At 44.4% G+C, this 22,574-nt stretch overlaps 1 non-coding gene across 1 annotated transcript; it reads right to left on the minus strand.

Annotated features, from left to right (window-relative positions):
* Nucleotides 1-7,845: 7,845 nt before the first annotated feature.
* LOC132652075 (U6 spliceosomal RNA) lies at nt 7,846-7,948 on the minus strand. Its single transcript, XR_009589567.1, has one exon. It is a non-coding gene; the product is annotated as a U6 spliceosomal RNA (small nuclear RNA).
* Between the last annotated feature and the right edge of the window lie 14,626 nt (nt 7,949-22,574).

Here is a 22,574-nt window from a genome sequence, read left to right on the forward strand (position 1 = left end):
TGCCTGCAGACCAGAGTGAACACTAGCCCTGCATTTGAATAATCTTAAATCTAAAGAGCCTTAGCCCAAGGAAATACTGAATGCCCGTCCTCCTGGAAAGGTGGCCACCCTACCACAGAGCAACAAAGCATGAGCAGACAGAGCTGGAGAGATTGTGTTGAGAACCCAGTTCAAGTCTAATAACTGTAGTGTGTGACCTGGGCTGCTCAGCCACCCTCATTTTCATTTCTAAACTGCAAGTAACACTTGGACAATTTCTAGGATTAGCTGAGAAAGGACAGAGGTACTTTAAGGCCTCAGTAGCCCCTAAAGAGTAGTAATCTGCACTCTACGACAGGACAGTAATAAGGAAAAAAGGGCAGTAGAGGGCAAACAGAATAGGCTTTGGCGATATGTGAGTATACTATTCTCCGATTTATTTCATGTTGTTTTTTTTTTTTATAGAGATGTCATTGTTTTAAACCTTTTTAAGTAAAATTCAGTGATTAGTAACATTTTCTAGAAGTTTACTCCAAGTGGCTGAAAATGTTCATTACATACTTATTATACATACTTATTAAATTTAGTGACTTTACTAGTCACTACCTTGCTAATTCTGCTGTATTTTTTTTAATATCTTGTTTTTAATATAGAAAAGTCAATACTGGCTGGATTTGGTTGAATAAAGAATTTTTATGCTCTCCAAGTGTACTTGTCTGTTGAACCAATCCTAAATTAATTCTGTACCTATGTAACTTTTTGAAGTCATAGTTACCAAGGTTCTTGTGAGAGTTATTATAAAATTAATCTAAAGTTTGGTTATTTTTAAGCTTTAAATATTTATTCTTAATTACATGTATCTGTGTATGGTGGACACACTGAGTGCAAATGCCCATAGGGTCCAGAAGAGGGCGACACTCCCTGGAGCTGGAGTAGAAGTGCCTACAAGCCACTAGATGTGGGTGCTGAGACCCAAACCTGAGTCCCGAAAAAGCAGTAAGCACTCTTAACTCCTGAACTACCTCAAGTCCCCTTTAAATTTTTTATGATATTTTTATGCATCTTATGTGTGTGTTCATGTGCTATGGCTTGTATGGAGGTCAGAGGACAACTTTTGAGAGTCATTTCTTTTCTTCCACCATGTGGGTCTGGGGGGTTGCACTCAGGTCATCATGTGGGAAAGCTGTCTTAACAGCCCTGGAGTTTTAAACTATAGCTTGCTTGCCGAATTATTGTGCTGAAATAATTCAGTCCTGGCTATGTATAAACCAGGTATGGTAACTTAAGATGCCTGGACTCCCAGCACTCAGAGACAGGAGGGTGGGTTCAAGGTCATCCTTGGCTATATAGCCAGTTTGTGGCCAATTTGAGCTATGTAAGACCTAGCTCAAAAAAAAAAAAAATTACAATTAAGCTTACCTAATTTCAAAATATATTCTAATGATGTATCCTTTCCTGCTATCCGTAGAACCCCTGGGAGTGTTCAAGCTCAGGAAGCTTTCAAGCATTTGTGGTTAAGATAACTATCAAAAGCAGCAGATATTTGCTGACCACAGGCATGCCCCAGATACTGTAAAATGGTAAATGGAATAAAATGCCAGATAAGCCTGCTTTGAGTTATTCTTTTTTCTCTTTCATGTTTTATTCACTATTTAATTCTAGCACTAGAATTTCTGCTTCTAGAAGGGCTATATAAACATCTTGTGTAACTGAGAAAAAAAGCATTCCTTTCATGATCTAAGTATTCCTCAGCGCTAATGTGTGAGTGTGCGTGTGTGTCTGCATGTGTAGGGGGTGTGCTTTCATGTGGACGCCAGAGGTCAACATCGGGTGTCTTCCTCAATTACTTTTCCACTGTAATGTTTTGAATCCCTCACTAGGCTGGCTGGCCAGAAAGCCACATATTGTGCCTGGCTTTTTGCATGGGTGCACAGGGTATGAACTTGGCTTACTCATGCTTTCACAGCAAGCACTTTGCCACCTCCAACTTGTTCCCAGGCTGGACAACCTTACTTCATTTTGTCCTGGTTTCTTTCCGTTCAGCTGTTTTTTCTTGGGAAGGGAATGTGGGTGCTAGGAACCAAAAACAGGGCCTTTCCAAAAAAAAGCAAGTGTTGTGCCATTGAGCAGGGGGTTTGTTGTTTCTTAGAGACAGGGTCTCACTTTATAGCCTACACTGACTTCCAGCTCTATCCTGCTTCAACTTCTTGAGTGCTGCAGTCAGGCTCCAGAACAAAGAAAGAGGCATTTGCTTGTTAGTTTGGAGATATGATCTCACTATGTAGCCTTGACTGACCTGAAGTTCACTGTGTAGATGAGGCTGATCTTAAACTCAGATATCTGTCTGCCTCCACCTCCTGGAGTCCTGGGACTAAACATGTGGCCTACCATACCCACCTAATTTTAAATTCCTTTTATGGTGGTTTTGCCTTCTTCGTATATGTGTGTATGTGCACTGCATCCTTGCCTGGTGCCCGCAAAGCCCAGAAGAGAACATCAGATAGCATGGACCTGGAGTTACCAACAGTGTGAGCCTCCCTGTGGGTGCTGGGAGTACAATACCGGCCTCTGGAAGAGCAGCCAGTTCTCTTAACCACAGAGCCATCTCTACAACCCTGAAGCAGTTTGTTTGTTTGTTTGTTTGTTTTTTAATGATGTAAAACCACTTCATATCACATAATTCTGAAAGGCACAGCATTAATCAGCATGCCTATTAATGAGCCTTGTCCTGTTTCCTTCAAAATGCTGATGAGAGCAAACCTGTCCACTAGCTTCCTCAGGACACCTTGAATGAATATTCTCTAGGTGGAAAGTGAATGAAGCACTGTCAGCCATTCAGGAATAAAATTGATCAGTGGGATCTGTTTGGTAGCTCACAGACTGTTAGGATTTGGGGCATGCTGTTGTGATTAGGCTGTGTGCTCAGCCAGTCACTGTCTCCCGGGAGAGATTTAGATACAGGCAGAAGGCGTGCGGCTGTGCCATGTTCATTTCATTAAGCTACTTTACATACATGACAGGAAATCTGCAAGTCTAGATTTCCAGAAGCCCACACTATGGATCTTCAATGTGACCTCTTCCAAATGGCACAAATAAAGCATTTCAAAAAACATTACATTTCTAGCTATACTTTTTAAATGTTACCTTTATGTATATGTGCCTGCTGTCTGTATGTTCACCATATTCCTGCAGATGTCCATGGAAGCCAGAAAAGCTCGTTGGAGCCTCGATTTATGGGAGGAAAATGGTACTGAAACACACAAATAAATGTTTAGTTTGCTCATAAGAATAACCGGGGCAGGTGAGATGGCTCGACAATTAAATACTAACTGGCTGCTGTTCCAGAGGACACAGGTTTGATTTACAGCATCCATATGTGGATCATACCTCCAGTTCTAGAAGATCTGACACCCTCTTCTAACCTCCATGGGCACCTAGGGCCAAATGTGGTACAAGATAAACACAGTATTTTTAAGAGCCAAACTAAAGCCATGCTGACATACTTTATAACCTATCAGGATGCCAGATACAACCTTTGATAGAGAAGCACATCTTGTGTGCCCAGTGCTATTCAGAATCCTCGAACCTGCAGAAACCCAGGCTGAGTTGCCTAGAAGTGAAGGCCAACCAGGAGCTTAAGGTAAACTTCCTCTCCTGCTCAGCTCTAACACGGGTCTCACACTTTCCCCTCATCTCCAGTCTCCAGCTTTTCTGTTTATTTTTCTTAAGACAGAGTCACACTATGTAGACCTGACTCACAGAGACCCCTCTGCTCCTGCCTCCAGAGTGCTGGATGAGTGCAATTTTATGAGGTTTATATTTATTTTGTTGTTTTTGTTACTTGAGGCAGGGTCTTTTCTCATAGCACAAAAAAGTATCTCAACCAAACCAATTCAAAGGGAAGACTTTTATTTTGGTTCACTGTTTGAGGGCATACACTCCTTCCCGGACTAGAACACAGTGTCTGTGGTCAGTCAGTCTTTAGCTGGAGGAGAAGTGGGGGGAGGAAGTGGCTCCTCACAGCTTTGAACTGTGAAGCAGAGAGAAGACTGAAAGCAGGGCCCTGGGAGCATGGAGAGGACTAGAGGAATGGACCCGCAAGAGCCCTCAAAGGCTGGCTCCCAGTGGCCTACATCTGCCAGCTAGGCTACATGTCTCAAAGGTTCCAAAACCTCCAAAAATAGTGGCACTCCAGCTGGTGATCAGGGTTCAAACACATGAACCTGTGGGAGATGGTGCAGCTTCAAACCATAACAGTGTGCTTATTGTGAGATTCCCAGCATCCTACCCTGCCCTGATGAGAACTATAGTTATCACTGCAACTTAAAGAGATATTCTGAAGCCTGCGTCCATCTTTGTCAAAGCTCTACCATTAGATGCTCCTCAAGAACAAAGAGTACACGAGTCTTCATGACAGAAGAGGGACAGTTTCAACTGCTTTTTGCTGTCCTCTCCTTCCACTTTACGGTCTGAGGATTGAACTGTCTGTCTGGCTTGTGCAGAAAGGCTTTTATCCACTGAGCCATTCCACCAGTGCATATTCCTGATTTTAAACTGATGGGTTTGTTTGTTTGTTTTTCATTTTGTTTTGTTTTTCTAAGACAGAGTCTCAGGTTGCTCCAGCTGGCCTTCAGCTAAAGCTCAATGTTAGCCAAATCTAATCTTGAACTCCTGACCCTTCTGTTTCTACTTCCCAAAGGGTAGATTATAAGCATTACTATGATCTTTTTTTCTTTTTTTGCATTGATTGATTAATTGTGTATGTGTGTATGAGAGAGAGAGATAATGTGAAGGTCAGAGGACAATCTGTGGGGATCAGTTCTTTACCTCTACCAAGTGGGTCCCAAGGATTAAATGAAGGTCATCAGGCTTAGTAGTAAGAGGCCTTTATCTGCTGAGCCATCTCACTGGGCCAGATGTCATTCCCTTTTGAGTTATACTCAGTAAATACAAATCTTTAGAAGTTAGTAACTCAATGGACTTTTAAATACTTGCCCATTCTATATACAGCTACAACCTACTCCACATTGAACATCTCCCTAGAAAAGGTTCCACTAAGCAAGATGACATCAGACTAACCCAGCACTTCTGAAGTTGAGGCAGAATGGTTTCTGTGCATTCCAGGTCAGCCTGGGCTACATAGCAAGTTCAAGAACTACATAACAAATTCAAGGCCAACCAAGGAATGTAACTTGTGGTAGAATGTCTAGCCATTGTAATGACCTCAACTTCAACATTGAGCATCATTAAAAAAAAAAAAATCCCCCACTTCTCCCTTCTCCCTCCAGCCAGTACATCTATTTAGTCTTATAAACTTTAGCCACTCTAGTGATGGGTAGCATCCCATTATGTCAATGTAACTTTTTTTAACTTTTAAAATTGTGTGTGTGTGTGTGAGAGAGAGAGAGAGAGAGAGAGAGAGAGAGAGAGAGAGAGAGAGAATATGCATGTGAGTGAAGGTGCCTGCGGAGTCCAGAAGAGGGTTCTGGGGCATGTGGAGCTGGAGTTACAGGCAGTTGGGATCTGTCCAATGTGGGTGTTGGGAACTGAACTTGGGGCCTCTTCAAGAGCAGCACAGATTCTTAACCATTGAGCCATCGGGGCTAAAAATGGTCAAATATAATTCACTGAAAAATACAGTACATGGCTGCTCCCGTGTAAGCAAAAACTTCAGTCACCTTGTTTCTAACACATACCTCTGTGATTGCCTATATTCAGAACAGATCACCTACATGAAACGAAAGTAGCATGGAATAATCTGGGTGCAAGGCACCATTGCATTCTGAGGCTTACGGGGAGGACAGTGGTGCAGTAGACTCAGAAGTCTCTCCACTTAACTTCCACATAGAGAGACGAGATGGACACTTTGGAAACAGAGACAGAAGAGAGATCTTTCTTCAGGGCTTCTCTATGTAACCCTAGCTGCCCTGGAACTCACTCTGTAAACCAGGCTGTCTTGAACTCAGAGATCTGCCTGCTTCTGTTTCCCAAAAGCTGGGAATAAAGGAGTGCACCACCACACCTGGCAAGATAAAAGATTCTAAGAGGAAAATCATGGGTCAGTGAGATGGATTCCGTGGGTAAGGGCACTTGCTGCCAAGCGTGAAGACCTAAGTTCCATCCCTGGAACCCACATGATGGGAGAAGAGAGCAGACTCCTGCAAGTTTCACCTGACCTACACACAAACTCAGAAAACAAAAAACAACTGTGTCACATGGGTGCCCCCCCCCAAATAAGTACATGAATACAGAAAAATAATGAAACAACTTCAAATGATGTGGACTCCCCAACTTAGAGCCCAATCACTTAAAATAACTAAAACTCCCATTTAGACTCTAATTCTAACCAAATAGTTAATTTCTTCCATAACAAATGTCAGCTAGCTCCTGAAGTTGCTCCTTGATCTTTTTGGTATGTGTAAGAGCTTATATGTGTATGGTATATGCACATCTACATACCATACAGGCACAGTGTGTGCAGAGGCTGGAGGAGGACATTAGGTGTCCTGCTCTACCCCTCTCCACCTTATTCTCTTGAGGCAGAGTCTCTCTGAACCTGCAGTTAGACTGCTGGTCCGTGCCCCCATTAGTGCTTGGGTTACAGACCACACTTGACCACTTAGCTTCTTAACTCTGCTGACCACACCCCATTTTTCCAAGAATTTTTGGGACCTTTAATTCAGGTTCTCCTGCTTAAGGAGTAAGAACTTTTAGTTCCTGGGCTATCTCACCAGCCCTTCCCCAACACTTGCCTTTAATAGAGACATTGAGACTATTTGCTGACCCAGACTACTGTCCCCAGCAAAGCTACCTGTTACAACCAAAGGAAAGATAAACACTTTCCATTATGAACACTAATTAAAGACTTGATCACCACCTAAGAAAATCCTTGGAGGAATTCTTCAGACTGAAGAGAAAAATTAATCCATGAGGCTGCAGGGGAAAAAATAAACCATACTAGGATAATAGCTAAACAAGAGAGAAAGTGGGCAAAAACAAACCCTGCAAAATTAAAAAGTTTTAAAAACTTGGAGGAGTCACCATACACTTTTTAAGAAAAACTCTAAATATTAATGATATCAATTCTCCCAGTGAAAAGACAGAAGAATAGATTAGATTTAAAAATAAATAATAAAGGCACCATCTGTTTGCTGCCTCTAACAAGTGTACCTTATCACAAAAGACAGACATCTGTAGGATGAAAGACTAGAAAATGTATTCCAAGCAACAGGACCTAGTTAGCAAGCAGGTGTTGCTGTTCTGATATCTGTCGAAACAGACCTCAATCCAGAGCCAGTGAGAAGAGAGAAGGGCCAAATGAACTAGTCACCACAAGGATGTCACAACTCTAAACAGGTAGACTCCAAATAGGTGCACTCGCTTTCATGAAACAAGTACTACTAGGTAATGCCAGCACACTATAGTCAAACTTACTACTTTGTCAGACAATTTAAAAAATATGTTTTCCCCAGCATAATTTTATTATTCGTGAATTCCATACAATGCACTCCAGTCACACTTGCTTCCCGTTCCTCCCAGATCCAGCCTTCCATGTTTGTGCTCTCCCCCAGCTCCCGCCCGAAAGAAAAATATACCAGTCCAATTTCTGTTACCCACATATATTCTCATCGGAGCATGGTCAAACTCACAGTGGCCAGCCCCTTAAAGAGAGCAGTCCTTCCCCATTCCCACCCCCAGCCAGAAGCCATCAACTGTGAGGAGCTTTTACTTCAGCATCTTTATCTCAGCTTTTAAGGACTCTTCTATAGCTTCCTGTCTGAACTGGGTTTTTGGTGGTGGGGGGGGTCACAAAAGTCTTCAATGTCTCTCATTCTCAGATACACATCTGCTGCAGTCACAATACCAAAAAACATGGAACCCTTCATGAATTCGCTCGCCATCCTTGTGCAGGGGCCATGCTAATCTTCTCTGTATTGTTCCAGTTTTAGCGTATGTGCTGCTGAAGGACCAACAGACATTTAAAAGCAGTTTGAATGGAAAAAGATGGACAATGACATTCCTTGAAGGCATGGGCTATGCAACAGATTTCTCAGGAATACTTTCTTCCATGGCTTGGTGTGCTGGCTAGTTTTATGTCAACTTAATGCAAGTTAGAGCTACTTGGGAAGGGAGAACTAAAGTGCCCCCACCAGGTTAGCCTTTGGGGAAGCCTATGGGGTGTTTTCTTAATTGATGATTGATGTGGGAGAGCCTATGGGTGGTGCCACTCCTGGGCTGGTGGTCCTTGTTACTTCTAAAAAAGCAGGCTGAGAAAGCCATGAGAAGACAAGCCAATAAATACTCTTTCATGGGCTCTGCATAAGTCCCTGCCATCTGGTTTCTGCCCTGCTGGAGTTCCTGTTCCAACTTTTTTGGATAATGGACTACAAGTTATATAACATAAAACAAACCCTTTCCCCAACAATTTTTTTTTTGGTCACATTTTATGACAGCAGTAGGAACCTGAAGATGTTTGAGAAACTGAGGCACCATGTCATTTAGACTTTCTGGTTTGCTTCATCAGAAACCAAGACAGGTTGGTTGAAATGGAGTGAATGTTTAGGCAAGGATGCTGAGAGCTGGTATGGCAGCCTCCTGAACTGGCCGGAGAATCTGGCTGGCTGGAGAACCAGGAAGAATCAGGAGGTGGAGATGAGAAGCCAGCCTAGGGTTGGGTGGTGGTGGTGGTGGTGGTGCATGCCTTTAATCCCAACACTTGAGAGGCAAAGCCAATGGATCTCTGCAAGATAGAAACCAGCCTGGTCTACAGAGTGAGATCCAGGACGGCCAAGGCTACACAGAGAAAACACTGTCTCAAAAAAATAAAAACAAACAAACTGGTCTAGGAGCAGACAGGTCTTGACAGCCTCTGCCTTGCCAGAGTTTTCAATACACTATCCAAATTCCAGTTATAGGAGGAAAAAATGCAATTGCCAAACACCTGAGGAAGAAAACTCAGCCTGGCAACCCTGGACATGTTAGAGTTGCTGAACCTTGGGCCCCATTCTGGGCTTACTGAGTTGAGAACTGTGCACATTATCAGTTCAAAACATGTGAGCTCATGCCCCTGGTCATCTTCCCAGAACATGTGGAGGAGCTGATGACATGATAAGCATAGAGGAAGAATATGGGCTCGGAGAGCTCAGAACAGCAGCCTCTGAGCACTGGCTGGCACAGGCCGGTCTTTGCCAGGCTCCCTCTCATATTCACACTCATGCTGCAGACAGACGATTCCTGCAGGCCCTGGGACAGCCCCACCCCACCCCCAGGCAATCTGAATTTTTTTCAAAGGCTGCCAACTTCTAGACATCCTGAGAGAAGCTTTGCTGTCAAACACTTGATCCCTTTTAACTGCTGAGGGTTAGAAACCTCATTTTTCTTCTTTTCTTATGTAACTTGTTGGACAATGGTGGCACATTAAGCCAGCAGCTGCTTCTTGTCCTTTTCTCAGTGTGCCTCTCTCACAGGAACAAGCTGTAGATTTCTTGCTGTATTAAGGGGATGATAAAGATGAAAGTTCTGTCTTGAATCCAGGTGCCAGGGACAAAGAAAGAACCTGGCTTTGGCAGTGTAATGGCTCTGAAATAGAAAAGGGGGACACACAGATGTAGCCCATGGCAGTTCAGTCTCCAAGTGGGTTGCCTAGGGAGCAGGGGCTGTCTCTGACGTGAACTCAGTGGTGGGCTCTTTGATCACCTCCCCCTGGGGTTGCAGCCTTGCCAGGCCACAGAGGAAGATGATGCAGCCAGTCCTGTTGAGACCTGATAAGTTAGGCCTCCTCTATCAGTGGACTAGGGGAGGGGCTTAGGGTGAGAAGAAGGAGGGGTGGGGCTGGGAGGAGACAAGGGAGGGGGCTGCAGCCAGGATACAAAGTGAATCAATTGTAATAAATAATAAATTTTAAAAAAAGAAAAGGGAGTCACAAACTCAGGAGAGGCCAAGAATGGCAAATCCTCTTTTGTCACCTGGCCTACCTTGACCAGGGCCTTAAAGGCCAACTGTGGAAATTCCATGATTCTCCTGGAAGTCCTCCACTGATACCCAGAGAGGCTCTGTTGAGAGGTGAGGCTGGTGGGTTGCTATCCTTGGTCCTGAACCATCGCTGTTAGTTCGGGCAGCAGTTGACTTTGTCACTGGAAATAGTAAGCAGCAGAGAGGCATAGTAACTTGTTGAAAAGCCTGGCCCCCAGACAGTCTGCCTCAGGGGGCCACTGAATTCCTTCATATGCAAGAGCCCAGGCCTAAAGGTTTGGCTCAGTTGATAAAATGCTCCCTGGGCAAGCAGAAGAACCTAAGTTTGGATCCGAAGAAACCACGTGAAAAATCAAGGTGTGGTGGTAAAGCCTCGTGATCCTAGCACTGTACAAGTGGAGACAGAGAATCCCTAGAAATCAATGGACAGACTGATTTCTGGCCAAATCTGTGAGCTTCAGTTTCACCGAGAGATGCTGTCTCAAAAAAGAAAGTGGAGAGAAATAGAAGACATGAGACATCAACCTCTAGCCTCCAGATACATGGTACATACATGGGAAAATGCACCACAAACACAAACACATACACACACAAGAATCCATTAATCATACTAAAAAAAAAAAAAATTAAAAAGTGGGTCAGTGGTGACACACGCCTTTAATCCCAGCACTTGGGAGGCAGGGGCAGGAAGATTTTTGAGTTCAAGGCCAGCCTGATCTACAGAGTGAGTTCCAGGACAACCAGGGCTACACAGAGAAATCCTGTCTCTGAAAACTAATAATAATAATAATAATAATTTATTAATTAACCTGAAAAACAAAAAGGCAGAGCCCAGAGGCATGTCGCCACCAGCTCGTGTCTCCCAGCCATCACTCCGCAAAGGCATGCTTTCTGCTTGTAGCTCCCTGTAGTGGACAGCTGCTGCTCATTGATTTGTTTCTTGCTCCTCTTAGCATTCATTCTGTGATCTTCTAAAATGTTCCTTGGTCCTTAGCAAAGTCACCTCTTTCCACCCTTAAATTAAGACAAGAAGTTATCAGGGAAAAATATATATATATTCTAGGCAACTAAGGAGGTGTACACCTATAATCCAAGATCTAGGTCAGCTGAGGCAGGGAGATCTCAAGTTCAAGGCCAGCCTGGGCTACATAGTAAGGTCCATCTCAAAGCAATAATAATATAAAGTAATTCTAATTTGGAGGTTATTTTCAAACGATTTGTTGCCAATGATAAACTTGTAACCAGCCTTGGCTTAGAACCCACGTCACTGAAGGCAAATAGCAATTTGACTGGGCCTAGGGAGCCAAGCATGACCAGGGTCAGAATCGCATGCAGCAGTGCTCAAGATTGTCACCTAGCTGCCCCAAGACTTTCTGCATTTTGTCTTCCATCTTGTGAAAATGCTGCTACTGTTGCTCTGCTCCCAACCACTTTAATTTCTGCAACGTGGTTGGTCTTACTGAAGCTTTGTTTCAGCTGTTTGGGGTCGGTGATCCTTGAGGAGCTGAGGTAGTGACATTCCTACATCCACACACTGAACTCAAGGCCAGCTTCCCCCTGTGGCTGAGGGGTGCACATGAACAGTACCCACATTCCCGGGAGCATTGGAGCCACACAGCAGCAGTGAAGGGTCAGTCTCTTAGGACTGAAGGGAGCAGCTCCCGCAGTGTAACCCCAGACAGAAGGTACCTCTGGGAGTAGAGAATCATAACACAAACAGCGGCAGCCCTGTCCGTTTGCTTTTGAGAGAGCTCCTCAATGAGGTGGAGGAAAAGTCACGGGTGGGCATTGAATCGGGTCAATAGCAGCATTAAGGGGAGAAGCATATGGCAGAGGTTTTCAGAGCAGAATTGATTAGGTGGAAAGGTGGGGCCCATGTGAGAGACCACCGGGAGATCTGGAAAGCCAGTGGGAAATGTGAGAGGAAGCTATTTTTAAAGATGTGAGACTGACTTGCAGAGTAATTGGTGGAAAGCGGCCGTTGGTGGAAAGTGCTGTACACCTGTGGTCCCAGCACCCTGACACTGCAAAGTCATTGTATGTTTGAGGCCAGCCTGGGCTACATAGCAAATGCCAGGCATGCCAGAGCTCCCAAGACACAAACAAATCGCCCATGAAACAAACAAATGAAGAAAAAGATAAAGAAAGAACAGGCCACAACCAAGTGCCTCGCTCACTCTACCTGCAATGGCTCAGCTCCCTGTTACACCAGCACCCAGGCTAGCAGGCACCAACTGGCTCAACACTCTGATACTCCATAAACAAAAAGCTTTGGAGATTCTAGCCAGCAGGATATTTACATGGACTTAAAGTACCTTTTACAAGATACTTCCGGTCGTCAAAGGAGCCAGGTACAGCAGCGTGGCTCATGTCTGCAGTCTCACGAGTTGAAAGCCTGAGGCAGGGTACCACAAGTTACAGGTTAGTCTAGCCTATAAGGTAAGCGGCAATCTAGCCTGAGATCCAGTGAAACCTTGTTTCAAAAACAAAACAAAAAACTGCAAAGAGGAAAAGAGTATCTTTACAGTGGAAATCTGCCGGAAGCCACCTCAGTAAGTAAACAAAGTTAACATCCATCAGTCTTGTGGTGTCAATGCCATACACCCCCTGAGATGACACAGTGAGGCACGGCATCATGTCTGTGGCATTTTTGTTTGCTTGTTTGTTTTTGTTTTTGTTTTTGTTTTTCAAGACAGGGTTTCTCTGTGTATTCTTGGCTGTCCAGGACTTGCTTTGTAAACTAGGCTGGCCTCGAGTTCACAGCAATCCGCCTGCCTCTGCCTCCCAGAGTGCTGGGGTTACAGGTCTGTGACATGGCACGTGGCTGTCTGTGGCATTTTAAAAAAGATTTTTGTGTATCTGTATGTCTGTGTGAGGGTGGGGGTGGGGTTGTATTTGTGTGTTCAAGGAGGCCGGAAGAGGCTCCTGGGAGTGGAGGAACTGTCGGGAGCTGTGAGGTGTGGGTGCTGAGAACCAAATTCAGGTTCTCTGAAAGAGCAGCTGGCACTTTTAATCACCGCGCCACCTCTCCAGCCCCCTGTGGCTTTTTTGTAAAGGCACAACCTGAATTTAACCATGAGGAAACATCACACAGAACCAACTGAGAGACACTTTGTAAATTATGGGACAGTGCTCACTAGAAGTGTAAAGGTCATAAAGATCAAGGGGGGGAGGACTCAAAGAACTCTCCTAGACCAGAGACTGTTAAGGGGACATAAAAACTAAATGTGCTATATGATGCTGGATTTGACCCTCAAAAAACCTCAGCTTTAGTGAGATAATCTGAAGCCTTTGAACAAGATCAACAGATTACTTAGTAGCATCACGGCAGCACTAACTTCCTGTTTGGAGGGTTCTGCGGCTGCCATGTTAACGTGGTGGGAGGCTGTGGAAAGGGCACATAGGAATTGCTGGCCCTCTTTGTGCAGGGTGATTTTTAAGCCTGATATCATTTCAAAATTCAAACTTGCCAAGCTTAAACATAAAAAAAAAAAAGATATAATGCTGGGCAGTGGCGGCACACACCTTTAATCCTTGCACTTGGGAGGCAGGCAGGAGGATCCTTGGGTTCGAAGCCAGCATGGTCTACATAGCGAGTTCTAAGATAGCAGGGCTACACAGAGAAACCCTATCTTGAAACAAACCAAAACAAAACAGCAACAATAACAAAACATCTCTAAAATAACACCATACAGCATTTAAATAAGACAATGAAAAAGTTACATGTAGTCTTGTGTTTACCGTTTGTGTAAGGTGGTGCACATTCAAACTGTGGGCTAGAATTCACACAGGAACATTATGAAGACTCTCGAGGAACTGACGTCACTGCTTGAATAAGGCGTTGAAAACCTGACAGTTGGGACATTTATACTTCTCCATTTTCCTTTCTGTGTGTGTGATACTTGAGATGTTTGTTTAAGGGTTTTGTTTGGTTTTTGGTTTTGTTTTGTTTTTTTGAGACAGAGACTTACTAGGTTGGCCTGGGACTCATAGAGATCTGCCTGCCTCTGCCTCCCGAGGGCTGAGAATTACAGGCGTAAAACTAACTGCCCTGCCAGGCTTGTTTAGGGCATTTTTTCAGTAACGTGCATGTATCTCTAAAACACTACCTAACAGCTAGGCAGCCTGGTGCACATCAAGAGGCTTAGACAGGAGCAAATAGAGTTGGAGGTCCACCTGGGCCACATAGTGAGACCTTGTCTCAAAAAAAAAAAAAAAAAAAAAACCAAATAGTTGAGATGGGGGTGGTAGTGCATGCCTGTGGTCCCAGCACTTGGAGATGGAGGCAGAATATAGCCAGTTGGAGGTCAGCTGCTCTACATAGCAAATTCCAGGCAGGACTACACAGCAAGAAAAACAAAACAAAGCATAACAGAACCAACCAACCAACCCCCCTGTAAAGAAAGAAGCACACACACACACCCTCAAATTTATTAGCTGTTCAAATCTGTCTTTTAAAATCCAGATCCATTTCACCAAAGCTCTCTAGAAACAGAGGGGTCTTTTCCTGGCCACCCTCTCCTCAACTTCAGAAAACAAACTACTGGGATTAGATTTCTTTCCTAAGACTTTGGCACAAAAGCCAAAAGCAATGGCTGATGATTAATTTGATTCTTTTAAGAAAATTATTGTACGCATAGGAATGTTTTGACTGTGTGTATGTCTATGAGCTCTGTGTACAGTACCTGTGGAGGCCAGAAGGGGGAGTCACAGCCTCTGGAATTGGAGTTACAGATGGCGTGAGCCTCTATGTGGGTGCTAGGACTGAACCTGGGCCCTCCGGAAGAGCAAACAGTGTCCTTAACTACTGAACCATCTCTTCAGTTCCTAATTCAGTTCTTTAAGTCACTGATTTCTACCCAAGATCCACAAATGCTTGGAAAACACAAATGAGAAGAGTGTTTGTTTCTCAAGACACTTTATCTCGCTGTGTAGCCTGGCTGGCATGGAACTCACCATGTAGACCAGGCTGCCCTCAAACTCAGACATCCCCCTGCCTCTGCCTCCCAAGTGCTGGGATTAAAGGCGTGCATCACCCCACCTGGCTACCTTGTTAATTCTTAGCCTACCCCATTCCCCTCTCTCAACAGGATCTTACTCTGTAGCCCAGGATGGCCTGGAACTTTCTATATGCTCCAGGGTGGCCTTAAATTCCTGGCAACCCTCTTGCTTCAGGCTGTGAGTGCTGGGATTACGTGACCCCGTGACCTACAGGTTTGCTCTCTTGGTAAGTCCCAGAGTTCTTAGAAGTGACCGCGCTACCTTCCTTTCTTGGTATTTGGGTAGAACATTTCCTTAACTTTGTCCCCATCCCTGATCCTCCAGCTCCTGCTCAGTTGAGTCCACCGGTGATGTTTTCCATTGTTGATTTTATCTGATTCTTGACTTTCCTCTTCTCTTTTTCAAAGTCTTGCTTTCTTGCTGAATTTCTCTTCCATGTTGTGAATATATATATATATATATATATATATATATATATATATACCTGTAGCCAGCATCATACTAAATTTGGAAAACAGAAAAAAAATGTTTAAAATTTTAAGACCATGCTCTCCACCATGTGGTTGAATATGTTTAAAGAAAAGACACTTGAAGAAAAGGCATTTAAAGAAAGGACAGGTTGGGAAGAGAGTAGAAGAAGCACACTCTTCAAATGGAGCTTAATTCTTGCTCAGGCCAGTGACGTCTGAGGATACGTCAGTCATTGTATGCTGCTCACCACTGATTAACTAGCAGCTGAGGAGCTAGGTACACTTACTCAACCTTCACCTCCTCAGCTGCCAGGACAGTGCCCAGACTTTCCAATGGATAAAAGACTGAGGTGACTCAGGATGAGGAGCACAATCTCACCAAACAGCTTGTCTGAAATATACTTTCCATATCCCGCAGAGCTGGTGTCTTCATACATACATACATACACATACATGTGAGGTGCGTGTATATGTGTATATGTTATATGGATGTGTGTTGCATGTTTTGGGGTTTGTTTTGTTTTTTGAGACAGGGTCTCTCTGTGTAGCCCTGGCTGGAGCTTGCTCTGTAGACTAGGCTGGTCTTGAACTCACAGAGATCTGCCTGCCAGATCAAAGGTGTGAGCTGTGTGTATGTGTGTAAGTTCAGGTGTGAACGTAATAAGCATAATTAGGTGGAGGTCAGAGGTCAGCAGGGGTGGGGGGATGTCAGTCCTCACCTGCCACCTTGCTGAGGCAGAGTTCTCTTTGTTGTTGGCTGCTGCTGCTGCTGCTGCTACATACAGCAGGCTAATTAGCCCCAGGAGCTCCTGTCTCTGCCTACCATCTCCCTGTAAGAGGGCTAAGGTCCTCATAGAACACAGATAACTCAAAAGCAGCTCCATCACCAAAAAGCCTCATCCCAGCCTGGGTGATAACCTACACAGCCTCTAAACCAGGGTCTCACCTTCAATAGCCTAGAACCTCCCAAGCCCAGAGCAGCTGGGAGACATGTTTTGAGAGGAGAGTATTGCTATGTAGCCTAGGCTGGCCTGGAACTGGCAACAATCCTCCTGTCTCAGTCTCTGGAGTGCTAGGGTTATCTTAATGTTTAGCCTGATTCCTAAGGAACACGTTTGTGTCTTAGCTTAGTGGTTAGCCATTGATTTGGGCAGGACTTGTATTCAAACATAACTTTCACCAACTGCTGCCTGAATAGGGTAGACACAGTTCTCACTCAAAATTCAGGCAGCCTTGGCTTTTCCATTCTTCCGAGCCAGCATTTCATTTCCTATTCAGCCAGAAACACATGCAAAGATATTGCAGGACTTTCCGGACCCGCCAGCGGATGAAAGAAGACATAGAGACTTGTGATTATTTATAAAAGCTTAGGAACTACAGCTGGGCAGATTCTCAGCTTTTCTAACCCAACAAATTCCCTCCATGTGGCCTGTTACCTCTCACTCTATCCTGGCACCTATTCTTTCCCTTGTCTCGCTGGGGAATCATCTCCCACTCCACCGCCCATTCCTTTCCCAGAGAACCGCTCTCAGCCCGGAAGTCCCGCCTTCTCCTAGGTCTTCTCTCCTAGGTATTTGCTAGGGCATGGTCTGATATTTTGTATTTTTTAATTGCTTGCCCCCGCCCCCCTCCGCCAGATTCTTATTGTTTTACGAGTAGACTATCATGTACCCCAAGTATTACTATGTAACCTCGCCTCCCTGTTTGACCAATAAAATGCCTACCCCTGGGCAGGGCAGAAGGAAAGGATTGAGCAAAGGTTCTCGGGCTTTGGGGACAGAAGGATCACGGGGAGAGACAGATGAGAGGAGGGAAGAAGGCTGATCAGCGTGGATGGAGGAAGGCAGTACAGACGAAGAGTATTAGCAAGTATTTTGAAATTAAGAACGGGAAGTAGCCTAGATAGAAATTATTAAAGCAGGCTGCCTGGGATGGGGGCTTGGGAGGTACTATCTGCCTTGCCCTAGGTGAAATAAGGCGATTCTAAAATCCATCAGTTGTTTGCGTCTTTCATTGATTATAATAGCAGGTTAGAGAATACCTCCGAAATAATTACGTGGCTAAAAATAAGCATTGCTAGGTTATACTTTTAAATTATCTACGACAGTATTGGCCGTCAGATCTCTATTAAGCCAATCAAAGGGTGAGAGAGGAGGAGTGTTTACAAAATATGAGGCAGGTGATGATCCATAAGAATAATAGTACCAAAATCCAGACAGTGCTCAGCTATCTGGCTGGTACAGAATTAACAACTGATTAATACAAAGACAACCTTTACCCCAACAAAAATTACCTAGGCCTCCTAGTCAGCCACTGCCACTGTCTTGTTATTTAGTTTCCGGATGAGTAGCCCCCTTCTCGTTGGAGTCAACGAAGCCGTAAATTTCTTCCTTCATTTTCTGCTTAGTTTGCCGCTTTCACAGTCTGTGTTAACAAGCCCACTGTCCATTCCAAATCACATGCTCCCTCTTGCTGCCAAGCTGGCTTTCTTGTCTTGTCCCAGTAGAAGGATGAGGACTTCTACTGAGTCAGATTAAGTAAAGTAGAACAGAACGGTGCTCAGCCGAAGACTGCAAGGTCATGCTGGGCTCACCCAAGTTGTCAGCCCTTCCCTTTGAATAAACCAGATTTATTTGGTGATTTACCTCTGGTTCATCTTCAGAGCCCAGAAATGGTTGTTTTTGATATTCTAAATAAATCGGAGCTTTAAAACTGAGTGGAGAAGGCTGGCTCAGTAAGAGCATTTGCTGCGTATTCATGAGGACCAGAGTCAGAACCCCAGCACTCAAGGTAGAGAGCTCACAGATGCCCATAACTTCAGCTCTCAGGAATGTGTTTCCTCCTGACCTACAAGAATGCCTGTACATTCGTGTGTGCATACACTCATGCAAACACACACACTCACACATACACACGCACACTCGAAATAAAATTAAGACTAAGTGAGGGATTCTGGTCTCCTGTATAAGGAGTTTGAAAATCTCCAATCCATCGTAACCACACGGAAAAGCTGACCAAACCAGACTATCAAAGGTCTTGGTGATGAACTCGGATAGTCCCAGTAAGTACTTGGAAGTGATGGCTGAAGGACAGGGAGTTCAAGGTCATCCTGGGCTACATAGCATATGTGGCCTTTCGTAGGCCAGAGTATGAGCCACTGTGCCCAGACCTGGAGACACTGGTACAGAAAAGTAACGGAGCTTCAGGAACCAGTGCCAAGTCACCTCTGTCCTCTAACCTTGCCCAAATTCATCTTGTGGTTGTCATTTTTTGAGATGGGGCCTCTCTCCATAGCCCTGGCTGTACTGGAACTCACCATGGAGACCAGGCTGGCCCTGAACTCAGAGATCTGCCTGTCTTTGTCTCCCAAGTGCTCCCTAGTGCTCCTTAGTGCTGGGTTCAAAGGTGTGCACCACCTCCCCAAACTCTCAATGTGCTGGGCATTTGAGGTGGGTGCACTTGAGGGAGACAGAGCTGGCTTTGCTGTTCTGCTCTCTGCCAAGACACAGGAGCACAGAGGCCAGCTGCAAAGAGGAAGTGGGTCCTCTTCAAACACTGGATCTCTGAATCCAGATCTTGAACTTGCTCATTTTCAAAGCTGAGAAATAAGTGTTTGCCAGTTAATGCACCAAGTCTGTGATAATTTTGTTACCACAAATTCAATAGACCAAAATGTACAGAGGGGCAGGTCTGGGTCTGTGAGAAAAATCCCACAACACAATTATTTCTCTTTCTGTTATCTAAGAAGATTGACCTTTTAAAGTTAATTTATTTTTATTTTATGTACATTGGTGTTTGACTGGATATATGTTTATGTGAGGGTATCAGATCCCCTGGAACAGGAGTTACAGACAGTTGTGAGCTGCTGTGTGGGTGCTGGGAATTGAACCCAGCTCATCCGGAAGAGCAGTCAGTGCTCTTAACCACTGAGCCATCTCTCCAGCCCAAATAAAGATCCTTGAGTTTTTGTTTTTTGGTTTTTCAAGACAGGGTTTCTCTGTGTAGTCTTGACTGTCCTGGACTCACTTTGTAGACCAGGCTGGCCTCGAACTCACAGTGATTTGCCGCCTTCTGCCTCCCAAGTGCTGGGATTAAAGATGTGCACTACCATGCCCAGCTAAGATTGACTTATTAATCATCATACACACACACACACACACACACACACACACACACACTCACACACTCACAGCCGTCTGAGGGGCTTAGAAGCTTTGCATTCCATAGAAATTAATTTATTTTTTCCAAAAAAAAAAAAAAAGCTTAAAGATGACAGAAAAGAATGAAATCTCATATTTAATTCCATGTTCCAATTTGCAATTCATAATATTATTCCATTAGGGGCCATTATTCAAAATGTCTCCAGTCTAAGAATGAATTATTACTTAACTACTTGCTCAAGCTGTACTTCAGAAGGGCTCATTCATAATATATCACAATATTCGCAGGCCAAGAATATGGGTCATCATGGTATTTCTTGGTCCTGCTTTTTTGCTGTAACTCTCACAGCCAGTGTGCCAACAGTTGGCACTAAAGGTTCCTAGTGAGAGAGGACCATGGGCCTAGCCCAGGCACATTTATAGTGTTGGGACATAGAGATAGTTCCTCACAAGCCTTTGATTCCCAGATGAAGAAGTGGAGGTATAAAGATCAAAGACGCATTTGCAGCCAGATATGGTGGCACATGCCTTTAATTCCAGCACCTGGGAGACAGAGGCAGCTTCGTCTCTGTGAGCGTGAAGCCAGCCTGGTCCACAATGGTGAGACCCTGCTTCAAATGAAACAAAACAAAGCTACAAAGTTCACCTTGTGTTTAGAAGTCATCCCTCCTGCCCCCACCGTCAGCTGAAGTCGTGATCCTGGGAGGGGAGAAAGGGAAGTTGAAGTGGTGTATAATCGCCCCCCATCACTCCGACAGGAATCATGTAGCCAGATCCTCCTCCTCCTACTGACACAGGAATTGCGAGTCTTCTCTCCACCAAGCCATTAGAAACGTAGAGGAAAACAATCCGGCAAAACTTTCTTTTCCTGTCAGGCTGAATGCTGCAGGATATTTAATCACTATGTGAACCCCAAGATTGTGAACTGGAAAACCTGTTTCTTGTTGTTGTGTAAACACGTAGTTGTGGTGTGGCTCAGCCCTAGCATGCACTTTTAACACAAGAGTTTTCTGTAAACAGGATTAAATGAAGTTAGCTCTGGGTCAAGAGGCAGAGCAAGCAACCAGTTGACAGGGACTAAACTTAGGTAAACACAGGAAGAAGGGACATTGAGTTAAAGGGTGTTTAAGACAGCATGGAGGAGGGCTTTTTCCTTCTGGGGTGTGAGCTAAGAAGGAAGATCAGCTGGGTGCTTTTTCTGCCTCTCTGAGCCAGCAGGTTTTCAGCTCAGCCTCTGGATCCCTGAGTCTTTGTTGGTAAAATGGAATAATTGGGATTTTATTTCTTTATAACAACAGTTGAGTGTGGGCACACTCATGGAGACATGGAAATCAGTGCCTCTCTATCTCTCCTCCCAGTTCTCTGGAAATGACTACTCTGTCTCTCTGCCTGTTGCTGGATATGAGGTGCTGTAAAGTGTGTTTCTCAGGTGGGTTCCAGTTTTACTTTAGTGGCTGTGTCCAATCATTTCTAACTTAGGGGGTGGACATCATTGCCTCACCACCATGTTGAAGTTACCAATAAGCCCCAACTGCATGTATTCCTGGGCACTGTGACATTGGAACTCTGCCTGATAGCCCACAGGCAGATAGAAAATCCAGTGGGAAACAGTAGCCTCATTGGCAATCTCTACACTGACAGTTTCTCAACACCATCCTGCCCACAGCAGCTGACCTGCAGTGTATCTAACAAATTTGATTTCTCCCTTTTTCCGTCTTGAATTCTTTCATTGCTTGCATTACCAGCCTGTCACCGTGGTTCCTGATAACCCCTTGGTCGAAAATGACTCAGTGATCGTATGCTCCCTTATCTTCTGTGTTGGTATAATGCTCCTGTGGAATGTATACAATTTACCCTTGTTCATTCAAATGCTGATTTCTCTACCCCACTATCTGGTTTCAATCCAGACATCGCATTGTGATATTTCTTCTAAGCATCACCTGTCTCAAGTTTATGTAGACATGCCACCATTTGTTCTCTGTAATTTCAATAAAACAACCAGCCTATGCCGCGCAATGGAGAGAATAGGGTGGGACATCCTGGTGTGGCAGACAAAATGGAGTTGGTAGCCAAAATGGAGTGCATATTGCTGTTTGGTGCTGAGTCTAAGCAGTGGAGTTTTGCATTCTGGCCTTGGCAGACATGGGTCTAATCTAAAGCTCAGTTTCTCAGAGAATGACCTTGGCAATCCTTGCAGGGGGGATCTCTGAGAACTAGATAATAAACTCTGTACAACCATGGGAACCAGATAGCAAATTCTGTATAACCTTGAGTGAATTCTCAGAACGCTTTGCCAAGTGAAGCTGCTACCGTGAGAAACTGCTTGTAAATTTCTGCTTTATAAGTGTAGCTTTTCCCATTATTAAACGGCACCTTGATCAGAGTCTTGACTTGGTGTCCTCCTTTGTGTCGCCCTGCTCTTTTAACCCCAGCCCTCACTCAGGTTGTATTCAAGCGGTCCAGAGGGGAGGAGAAGGAAGTGAGTGGGAGGAGTCAGAGAGCAGAGGTCAGGAGGAGAGGACTTGGAACCACCAGGAAAGATGAACCAGACCTAAGACATGATTAAAAACAAGTATAATGTGGGAATTCTGAATGGGAGGAAACTATGCAGGCTTGGAGGTTTAGGATGGAGTAACTGTTGCCCAGCATTGTGCTCTAGGTTAATTAAATAAATCCTAGTCTCTGTGTGGTGATTTGGGTATATACCTGGTTTAGGCAGGTATATACTTTTAAACCACTGTTTAAAAGACAAATCAACAATAAATATTAATATTCAACAACACTTCTGTTCTAACCCCTTTATAATATTTGGGGCATTTATAGCTACAACTTAGCATGCAAAAGACTAGCTCAGGGTGTCCATTCATGTCAGAAACCATCTGCAGCATTCACTGGCTGCTGGCATCAGCCCTTGCCAGCTATGTGGGACTTCTTCCTTATGGAATCTGCCCCAGAGCATCTAAAACCTCTGTCCTGGTAAAGACGAAACAGC

This window comes from Meriones unguiculatus, chromosome 1 (assembly GCF_030254825.1).
Source record: "Meriones unguiculatus strain TT.TT164.6M chromosome 1, Bangor_MerUng_6.1, whole genome shotgun sequence".
NCBI lineage: Eukaryota > Metazoa > Chordata > Mammalia > Rodentia > Muridae > Meriones > Meriones unguiculatus.